General features: G+C 33.5%; 1 long non-coding RNA gene across 1 annotated transcript; it reads left to right on the top strand.

The window, feature by feature from the left end:
- Positions 1-2412: 2412 nt before the first annotated feature.
- On the top strand, positions 2413-3804 carry LOC121798574. Its single transcript, XR_006050071.1, has 2 exons — positions 2413-2788; positions 2915-3804. It is a non-coding gene; the product is annotated as an uncharacterized LOC121798574 (long non-coding RNA).
- The last annotated feature ends 8396 nt before the right edge of the window (positions 3805-12200 follow it).

Here is a 12200-nt window from a genome sequence, read left to right as displayed (position 1 = left end):
TTTACATTGTAATCATATTCTCTTGCTATGTATGTGTACATCGCTTAGTTGGATCAAAGGTATGATCCTTTGGAGTGATTGGATTGTCAAGAAAGACAGTGGCTAACCCAGATTATTCATGTCATTGGGACGTAGAAAATGGCATATATCCCCTACCATCTTTCTAGAAACATCGTTTTGTTCTATGTTGAATTGCTTTTCTCGTGACGAAGTTTCTTTCTTATCGCGTCCTTTTCTTTTCGTCGCTCGGGAAAGCGAGAAATGTTCCTACTGTACTTCTAAGTTCGAGTTCATATTGTGTTCTAGAAGGAATGCATAACTAAGTATTCTAAGTTCTTGGAAATTTTGATTTCCCCATTCTAGCAACATGATTCAATGACTAACTCAAAAAGAGATATCATTTCACCAATTGGTACCAGACTCGTATACTTTATACATTCATATTTCAGTACCCATTTTTTTCATTTAGGAAAGTTACTTCTTCTATTCATGCGTTCACAGTCTTTAGCCAAGAAAAGACATACTAACTCTTTCTTTAAGCACGCTACCAAATCAAAAAACATAAACTCTTTATTTAACTTAGTATTTTCATCTGTTCACTCAAATTAACTGCATGCGTTATTTCTCCATTTCAAACTTTCAAACATCTCGACTTTCTTTTGAAAAAGAACAAGTTACCTTTTTCCTCATTGAGCGCGATTAGTGGGAGTGCTAAGAGCATTTTCATCGATTAGACAGTCTAGTGGAACAAGGCTAGACCATGGATTTTCAAAGAAGACTCTCGGGTTCAGAGCGAGAAAGAATGCTCTAATACCACTCTGTCACGACCGCACTTGTTAAGGATAGCATAGTTGGGGAACCGTGACTAGGGGTGGGGGTATAAGAAGCGGGGATAGAAATAAGGGGAAATTAAAGCCAACATTGGTTGCGAGACATGACTAATTAAGTGCTGATACATAGAAGAAAGATACTCGATCATGAAGACTCGAGTAATTGTTTGTAAAAATTTCAAAATATCAGAGTTTTGAACAAAATAGACTTGAGTCTTTTAAGATGCACAACGAAAGCAAATGAACGCGGTTCCAGGTATGAAGACATAAACCTCCGAGAGTTAAAATCTGACTGAATTAAATGTCTTGTCTCAATAGCACTTCCTACACCACTTCGCTGCTCAACCTGCACATTTAGAAATATATGCAGGGCTGAGTACAAAAAGTACTTGGTGAACACATTGCCGAAAAATACACATATACATTTGAAAATATTGTCAAGCCATCATCACAGTAACACTCGGGGGTGTTATTGAAAATGCCCGAGCTTACTAAAAATATTCACATTGGGCTGCAGCCCCTTTTTCCTGTACTTTTAGCCATATCTGATCACATTGTGCCGTCGAGATGGTGTTCTCACACGGTCACCTTCTCTGCCCATCATGTCAGAGGTATCCTTGTGCCGGGAAGGTGGCCACCTTCCACGGTCACCTGCTCTGCCCAACATGTCAGAGGTAGCTTGTGTACACTAGTCCGAGCGGGGACACCACCCTCACTGGGACCCAAATTCGACTTATATCATCATTCATAATTCACTTGGCCTTAGCCAAACAGATAGGCATCATACAAAAACATTTATGGCAATACAACATCTTTAAAAATCACGAACATGTGTTCGTGTTTTCATATAATACGATTTGTATTTTTAGTATAAGAAAGCTCACCTTGATCGTTTTGTTCCCTTAACTTGAATCGTTCGTTCCGACTTTACTTGCGAACGTACCCTTTTGAAAATAAAACAATAGGAAGATACTAATTTAGTTTGAAACTAATCTAATTAAATGAGAAAGAAAATCTCGAGGTTTAACCCTATTATTAATATTATTATTATATTATTATTATAATTAATATTATTACTATTATTAGTGTGATTATCATTCATTAAGAATTTTCTAAAACTTACATTATCTATTACTACTTTGTTGCTATTTCGGGCTCCGACTAAGTGACACTCCATGTGTCACTAAAATTTTAACGTAAAACTCTAAAACTAATTCCAAGATCAATTATTTTAGTTTAATTACATCATTTGAAGAAATCATAATACAATAATTAAAGTAAACATTAATGAAATCTTATTTTAAAACTTAGGCTAAAATTTAATATTAAATTCCTCCAAAATTAGTTCTTATTTTCGAAACTGGACTAAAATACATTACTGCAGTTTCATCTATTAAAGGGAATTGGGCCCAGATTTATTCTTTTCACTAATTCAACCCAAATGAATTATCATTAGCCCAATTCTAATTAGATTATTGGCCACAACCATTTAATTCTTTAGCCCAAAGCTTGAGCCCAATTTAAAGAAACCCTATGTAAAACTAAGTCTTCTTCCTTCCTCCCTCATTCTCCAAAAGAACGACAACCTTTTTCTCCCACTTGAACTCCGCCGCCACCAGCCTCACCGTCGCCACCCGCAAGCGCCGCTGCTCTGGCGGCATCCCTCCTCCCTCGCGTCTCTCTCCCTCTCTTCTTTCCCTTCTCTCTCTCAGCCTCACGCCGTCGCGCAGCCATCCCCCCCTCCGGCTTTCCAGATTCGCCGCCGCCGTGCATGCACAGGCGGCGGCTTCGTCGTCCTTCTCCCGGAAGTCCGCCGTCTGCACGCTCCGTCTCTCTCTCTCTCTCTCTTGGTTCGCCGCACCGCCGCCGCCGCTGCGGATCCGCCATCATCGCGGGTCCGCCCTAGCCGTTGTCGTCGAGGATCTCCCCACCCAGCCGCCGACGCCGTCTCTCGATAGGTAGGGTGGTCGGAAAGTTAGTTCCTCCACCCCTCTCTTTTCATTTTTTTTAAAAGTTATTATTTTTATATATATTTTTCTTTGATGATAAACTTTGTTGATTATATTCAAAATTCCGGATTCAAGGAATGAAAAAGGACAGATGTGTTTTTGGAGCGTGGGCTGCCATCGTCGGCGAGGGAGTGCCGAGCTCGCTGCCGGAAGTTCTTCGGCAGATTTACAGATTGGTTCAAGAAAAGTTCCTATATTTAATTGAGAGAATCTGCATTTTTTGTATGTTCTTGGGATGCTATAGCAACTATGTCCTTGAGGCTCTAAAATTGTCCACATGAAGTACATATTGATGCTAAATTGGTGTTCTTTAAATTCTGGATACTAGGTTTGTATTTTGACATAGACATGTTTTTCCTATGTGAAATATGCTGTAATATGTGGAAAGAAGGTGGGGTGTTGATGATACTCACCTAAAGTGACTCGTTGTTATTTTGTTGGTTCTCTTTTTGGACCTTCCTTTATGCTTGGTGGAAGGATCTCTGCTACCTTTCCTTTCTCTCTTGTTTTTTTTGTTGATGTGAATAAACTTTGGTCGAATGGTGGGGCAGGTGAAAAGGATAGTATTTAGGGGTGAAGATAGCAAGTGGTCTGACAGAATTTTATCACAAATATTCTCATCTGTCGGAGAATATTGTATGATACAAATTTTATCTGCAGCATTAAATGAGCTGTCTGTAAATTGATCCTCTAGGATCTGCTTCCATTATTTAATATATTTATTTATTTATTATTTATTTATTTATTTAATTATTTAAGTAATTGTTTATTGATTCATTCACTTGTTTATTAAATTTTGGTGCAGGTATAATAGTTTCAAGTTCGTGGCCATTCGCGTTGAAGTACCCGTTTTCTTAAAATATATGATGTATAAATTAAATTTTCCTTGGACTTTTGTTGGATGTATCGGACATTTAACATTTTGATTGTGGGACCTTAATTATTAAATTTATTATATTCATATAGATGTAATATATATATATGTTTTCTACTCACTTCCCTATCGTCAAACAAACAACGACGACAATCTATCGTAGCTCGGATTTAAATCGCATAAAAGTCAATTATATATATAATCAAGCTAATAATAATATAGTTTATAATAATATCGGCTTAGCGGGTCGTTACAGTATCGTTATCATATCGAAAATATTGATATGAAAGAATTTCATATCATTCTCGTATAGAAAGTTTCGGTATACCGAAATTTCGGTATAGATAATATCTATACCGTTACCGTTGAAATTTCGGTATATCATACAGAACTTCGGTATACCGTTCTGAACGATATATCGAAATTAAATGGATATCTATTTATATATTTTAAACATTAACCTTAAAAAAGTTAATTATATTATTATTATAATCAGTATAAACGGTATGTATCGATAATTCAATACATATTGATTTTCGATATATTTCGGTATACCGATAATATCGATATATATCGTATATTCGATATAAAACGGTATACCGCAGTATAAGAAAATTCATATCCTTATCGTATCGAAAACTTACGATACGGTATGTATCGTACCAAAAATTTCGGTATACCAAAAATTTGATATTTTTCGGTACAATACGATCGATATACCATATTTTCGGTATATTTACCCAGCTCTGAGTACAACACTATTAATTTGATTATTGTATTTATATTTCCGAGCAATAATTCTCTAGTAAACATGTTACTAATAAACACCATTTCCTACATGAACATTACAAACATCTAGTAATAAATATGAAGTGTATTAATACATAGAGTATATCAATAATATTTCAATGATACGATTATTTTAAAACATTTCCTAAAACGTTCCATTCAAATTTTTATAGAGACGCATGTTCCTTATGTGTCTTTCAGATTAATACTAAAGTTAGAAACATTTGAAACGGCATGGGGTTTAATGCACAATTTGGTAAAATAAGAGAGAGGGAGAGAAAAATTGGTAAAGTTAAAAGAGGGAGAGAAAAAAGTAGTAAAGTAAGAGAGAGGGAGAGAAAAATTAATGTTAGTGGATTATGAGGTCTACTTTATTAGTGGAAATAAATTGATATATAGGGGTATACAGATTTCCTAAAATAGAAAGTTTGAAAGTTGCTATTTTTAATGAACAGACTAAAATGTAAAGAGTTGCTATTTTTAAAATACGGAGGGAGTAAAACGTATGAGCTTCATGCGATTTTCATCCGCTTCTTCTTTGACTGCTCAAAACTCTTGATTCTATTCCATTGGAAGACGCTTGAGTCTCATTCGTTCATGCGTCTAGAGATGCATGAAGTTAATACATTTCATTAATTTGAAAGATTCACGAGGGACATGCGTCGCTTAGTTATGGATGTCAACATGCTAAAAAAATGTGCCTCATATATGGAAACGCATTGTTACCTTGGAACGATTTTCATCTGCTTCTTCTTTGACTGCTCAAAACTCTTGATTCTATTCCATTGGAAGACGCTTGAGCCTCATTCGTTCATGCGTCTAGAGATGCATGAAGTTAATACATTTCATTAATTTGAAAGATTTACGAGGGACATGCGTCGCTTAGTTATGGATGTCAACATGCTAAAAAAATGTGCCTCATATATGGAAACGCATTGTTACCTTGGAACACAAAAAGAATTTTTTTGGATTCTTCCTCGTACTTAGTTATGGATGTCAACATGCTAAAAGTCTATAAAAATTATACTACTCCATCCGTACACAAAAAATAGTCTCATTTACGAACAACACGTGTTTTAATGGAAAATTAATAAAGTACAAAAATAAGTAAAGTAAGAGAGAGGCAGTGACGGATCCAATGTATAACAAGGGGGTACAACTATACCCAAAATATTTCCTATTTAAGTATATATGTAGACATATTTCATACTAACACCGCATTGGTGCAGTGGTATCCGACCTCTAATGTTAGATGAGGCATCCGGATTGATTCCCAGAAGCTGCGGTTCTATGTTAATATTTTTTATACATTTATTTTGCTCTAATTATTTTTAGATCTTTCCCTATTTATTGTATAATTGTTACTGTATAGCAAAATATTAAACTAATTCATACATAACAAATAATTTATGATAGTTATTATATTTCTCTCTATATAAAATTGTAAAAAAAAATTATGTTTGTGTAGTTGTTATATTTTCTTCCTTTTCAATTTTTTTAGAAATATGAAACTCTGCTCAAATATTTTATGTTCTTTCAAAGAAATTCATTTATTTTATGTAATTTTTACATTTATATTTATATACGACATTCACAGCTAATAAATATATAAGACATTTACAACTCACAAACAATTAGTATAAAATATTTAAAATTAGTAGTAGAAGAAAACTTTTCGATTTTAAACTTTAAAGCCCTATGTCTCTACTGTTAAATATCGTACCCTCGAATCAAAATTTCTGGATCCGCCACTGGAGAGAGGGGATAAACTTGTATATTTTATTTGTTGGTTATATGCAATTTTCCAAAATTCACTTTCCCATTGGTTATTTCTCTTGCTGCAAAACTGATTTACTCATGACACTTTCTTTTTTGTTGTGATACAAGTTTACTGAATTGCTCGGTAATAATCGTGGAGATACGATGCTTTGTAAATTTTTCTCACCAAAGCCATTCTTTTTTGTTCGGAGTATTATATAAGTTTTCTGAATTCTCAAAACAAAAATTAAAAACATAAATAACTAAATGCATTAAATCAGGGGCGGAGCAAGGATTTCAGGGGCAAAAATATATTATCGAAAATTTTTATGCATTTAAGAGGGGCATTTATTGTAGTTTGTTAATATAATTGAGAATTTATATATAAGACCCTGCTCCATACATGCGGGTTCCGCCCCTGCATTAAACGACATTGTTTAAGTGAACGAACGTGTGGTTATTTGAATGTAAATACATAAACTTTCACCGTTTTTTTAGTTTTTTTATAACTATAATTTATTTTTAAATATGGATAGATATACTTAGTGTTCTTATAATTTGTCACTCGAAGAGAAATTCTAGTTAAATTCTTATCAAAATAAACAAATTTAGTGCTTTCTTAATTTTTCTAACCAAAGACACCACATTTCGCCTTATGGTCTGGATATTTTAACATCAAGTAGATAATAATATATCATTAGTAAGGTGGATCGAAATTGTTGTTAGAAAAAAAAAATTAAAAGAACACTAAGTCTGTGCATTCGGTATGCATAATCAAATGTACTGAGTACTTCCTCCGTCAAAAAAATAAAAACAAAGTTGTGAATAACACGACATTTAATGTGCAATTGGTAAAGTAAGAGAGATAGGAAAAAATAAGAAAGAGAGAAGGAAAAGGTAGTGAAATCAATGACGGATCCAGAAACTATATCGTGTGGTCGAATAAAATGGAGTAATAAATATTTAAATTAATTATTTAAATAAACATGTATTTTAATTTAAATAATCCATCCTAGTCTCGATATTCAAAAAAATGCATAGTACTCTATCCGTCGCCGAATAGGAGTCTCATTTACTTCCGGAAAAATTTTAAGAAATGCTAAAAAAATGAGTTGAAGAAAGTTATTGTAATGTGAGTCTCACTTATATATATTAGTTTTAAATGATATGTGAGTGGAATGTAGGGTCTCTATACCATTTATAGTAATTATAAACCGGGACTCCTATTAAAGGATTGATCAAATGAAAAAACGAGACTCTTATTCGCGGATGGAAGGAGCATATCTTTTTTTAGTTTTAAAAATGCAGAAATAATTTGAATTTGAATATTAAGGTTAGAAAATTTAAATTATAAACTAAAATTATAAGAAATCAAGTACTAATATTTACTTTATATTTTTTAAAGTGTGTGTTTATTTTAAATAAATTGATTTAGTTTCGTCGAAATTATCAGATGAGGGAATATTTTTAATATACTTCAGAGAAGTAATAGAAATAAAAATTCAAAGCCCATTTACCATTTAATACACATAGTCCAAGATAGTTAATGAATAGCTTCCTAGGTAAACTAAATATAGGGTAAAGATAACAATAATGACGACAAAACACCCTTTGTATTCAACATCTCTAGTTCTCTACTATCTTCTCTTTATGGAAAAAAATACTGAAAAATCTCTTCTTAAATCTCTCCATCGACACCCGCCTCCCTCCTGCGATGAGACTCCTTTCTCTCTACCCAGTCTCCTATTTTTTATTTTTTTGACTTTTGCATTTCTCACACTACGTTGGGGCGGAGACGTGAACATTGTGGGGTCAGAGGCAGATGAAAGAAGCTTTCCGGCTGAACTCAGCAGCCGGTGGTGGGGTCGGCTGACCCCACCTGAATCCGCCGCTGAGTGAAATGAATGTTAGTGCATTGTATGGTCCACGTTATAAATGACGTGCAAGATTATTATTTGTTGAAAACTTTTAAGACTTAATCTAATTTTGGTGGACTGTCCAAAATGATAAAACTAGTTTATTTTTTTAGACGAATGAAGTATAAAATAAGAAAATATATCTTCTTCATATATGTTTATTTCTCACATGATACATGGTACACATATACAAACAACAGTACTATCAGTACTATTGTATAGGAAATAGGAAACATAGAATTTAAGTATGCAATGTACGTACAATTATTTAGGTATTTATTATGACAAGTTGTTCATGGAATTTTAGAAACTGGAATACTATGGTAACTAATTTGTTGGAGTCTAACCAACATTAGGAACCCTCTCAACTATTCCATTAGAGTCCACAAACACCAAAACTCGATCACAAAAGATAGCCGGAAGGTACGAATCATCTGGTGTGATTACAACTGCATCAACAGACGGGTTTTCTTTTTCGATAGTAGCCACAGCGCTGTCTCCGGCCACGCCCACGAGCTCTGGCCACGAGCTCTTACCAACATCTGCATCAAAATGGCAAGTCATTTAGGTCTGCAATTATTATCTCAAAAAACGAATATCATGTACACAATATGCTAAGTTTGTTTTAATAATAATCCTTTCGTCCCTTTATAGCAGAGGCGTTTATTTTCGGCACAAGATTTAAAAAATTGTGTTAAAAGTGAATTAAGTGTAAAGAGAATAGGCCTGTCAAAACGGGTAGCGGGTATCGGGTATTTCCTAACCCGACCCGATACCTGTCGGGTATCGGATACCCGTCAACCGCAAAAATTGGGATCGGGGTCTAGATCGGGTAGTAAAATTTTCAAAATATCGGGTATCGGGTATACCCAAATACCTGAATAAATACCCGATTAGAATTGTAGAGTAGAATATATCCTATATTTATATTGCACAAGTCCTCTATCATTTATCTCACTTTCAATGTGGGACAACTTGGTCAGCCACCACCTCTAGCTACAATCTCAAATATCATTCAAATTCAAATAGTAACATATAAATTTGAATCAAGTGAATGTATAATTTGGGACGAGTTGATCAAACAAACATAAATTTTTATTATTAATTTCGAATATTTGAAATGAAATAACTATCAAAAGAGTTTACAAAAATAATTGGACATAAGACTAAAAAATAATGTATCTAAAGGCGTAAACAAACATTAAAATTGTAAGATAAAGTCAAAGAACATTTTCTCAAAATCTTTATTAAATATAATTGTAAACTGAGAAATTAGATTAATATTCTACATGTAACTATATAGTTTACCAACTTAGTATCTAACTTTTATTAATTACTGTATATAGAAGGTGTGTCGTCTTATTTAGTTTCTACTCCATTTCATATTTAAAATTTTGTTAAAATTTTAATCATTGTTACACTTGATTCTCTTTAGTTTATGTTGAGTGTCTCTTCGCATGCTGCCAATCTTAGAAAATATAAATAAAAACATGAGTTGTGTATAGACAGATATAAGATGTTAATGAGCTTATTCACAAGGTTTAAAAGCTATCTCACAAGTCCTTAATAGTAGTCCCTTAACCAAATCACCTACAAATATTGGCAGATGCACACTAATTAAATTAACTATGCCTGCGGGTGCGGGATACCCAATGCGGGTATGGGGATACCCGCAATGCCTTGTGGGTCGGGTATCGGGTTGTATAAAATGTGTTTTCCGGGTTTGGGTACCCGTGAAATCGGGTGCGGGTACCCGCGGGTACCCGTTTTGACACCCCTAAAAGAGAATAAAGAAATTAGTTTGCTTTTTTCAGAAAAAGAAATGACATAGCTACATTGAGATAACACAAAAAGGAATAGACTCAGCTATAGAGGGACATAGAGAGTACTCCCTCCGTCCGGCATTAGGAGTCCCGGTTGACCATTTTCACCCGTCCGGCATTAGGAGTCCCGGTTAGACATTTCCATAAAAAGTGAAATAAAAATATTATAAAATAAAACACTAAAAGCACAAGTAACAACACATCCAAAGAATAAAGCAAATAATAATGCAAATGGGTCCCACATTCCATTATCACACACTCCAATTATTACACACTTCAACATTTCTTAAAACCCGCACCCAACTCAACCGGGACTCCTAATGCCAGACGGAGGGAGTATTTGTTACGTACCTGGACAAAATTCAGACATCTCTCTATCTCTATCTCTATCTCTATTTCTATCTCCTTTGTTATGTGTTTTTTTATAGTATATGGAATGGTGTTTGATGGTTGTGCTTCAGTTATTTATAGGGAAAAAGATTATGATGTTGCTTGTCGTGTGATTTGTAAAGATATGTCAAAGTCTTGTGTTTTTAAGGAATTGTTGAAAAGTAAAAGCGGTTGCATGCCATTGAAAAGTATTATCCAGAAATGTCAATGATATTAAGTTGACAACCAAAATCTCATCAATCCAGCTAGATGGATATTATCGTCAACATATATATCAAATGAAAAATATAAATCATGAAGGTTGTAATATGAATTTTTGTGACAAAATTAAGATTTAGGGTGTCCACATTAGTTGAAAGAAAATACGCATATACATGTGTAAGTGCGAAGCATTGATAACAGTTTTCTATGAATCTAGGGAGCATTAGGGTGAAACCATAACACTAATCCTAGCCTTTAGATTTATAAGATGGACGCCCAAGATTGAATTGATGTATAGTTTGGATTGTAATTTTATGTGTTGGATATTGCAGGTGTGGGTAATTTAGTCAATTCACAAAAATTAAATCAGAAACGGATTTGATAATGTGTAAACTGCAAATACTACTTCGTAATACTGCAATATTCATTAAGTAAGACTGCAATCTGTTAAGGTAAAAAACTATTACGAATGATGCAGGCGCGTAACATTTCAATATTAATAGAGTAATACTGCAATATTCATAGAGTAACACAACAATCTTGTAACAAACTGAAAATAGAGAATACCGATTTTGCCTTTCAGCTTTTTTTATGTTCCAATTTAATTAAAATAGGTCGTGACATGTCAACTTGAGAATCACACAATCTTTAGATCTGACAAGTCTAAAATGATGGTATGGTGTTACAATAATAAGTTAATACATCCTTATTAATCTATATTATAGTTAGATTTCTACCATTTTATTGAGAATAAATATTTCTTCCTTTGTATCAATACTAGGATATAGTATTAAGTAAAATATAAATATAATTCTAAAAAAAAAGGTATAAAGATATTTTGTCATAGAAATATTATATCTCAAAATCATAACGCATTTAAAAATATTAATGATAAAACACGATCACAAAAAAATAATTGGTTACTCGAGGCATATGTTTTTTAGACTCGTTTTAAAACATTGATAATAAATACTCCCTCCGTCCCCCAAAGTTTGTCCCATTTTACCATTTTCATCCCACTTAGAATCTTACCAAAAATATACATTTAATACACTCTCGATCTCCTCAATGTGGGACCCTTATTTCATTACACACATTCATTTAATACAAAGTCAAACAATTTAGTAAAACTCGCGCCGGGTTAAATTGGGACTAACTTTAGGGGGACGGAAGAAGTAGTTAAAATAGAGAGACAGTAATAGTATAAGAGAAAGAATAACACAGTGAAGATTCTTCTTTACATTATTCTATTTCTTACTTTATTTTTTCTCCACTTTAACTATTTATTAGTATCATTTTTTCAAAACGATTGCGAAAAAGAAGTGTATCAAGTAACAAAGAGTATGAATTATTGCATTAATGATATAATACTCCCTCCATCCCACGTTACTTGAGTGTTTTATTTGCACTCGTTTTAGAAAAATGATAATACCTCCGTCCCTAATAATTTGTCACAATTTGACCCGACACGAGTTTTAAGAAATGTAATAAAAAGTGGGTTGAAAAAGTTAGTGGCGTGTGGATCCTACTTTTATATGAGTGGAAAAAAGTTAGTAGAATGTGAGGTTCACTACCAAAAATGGTAAAAGTGAAAGGTGACAAATTTTTAG

Source organism: Salvia splendens, chromosome 4, assembly GCF_004379255.2.
Source record: "Salvia splendens isolate huo1 chromosome 4, SspV2, whole genome shotgun sequence".
In the NCBI taxonomy this organism is placed as follows: Eukaryota; Viridiplantae; Streptophyta; class Magnoliopsida; order Lamiales; family Lamiaceae; genus Salvia; species Salvia splendens.
This window is presented reverse-complemented; position numbering and strand designations above follow the sequence as displayed.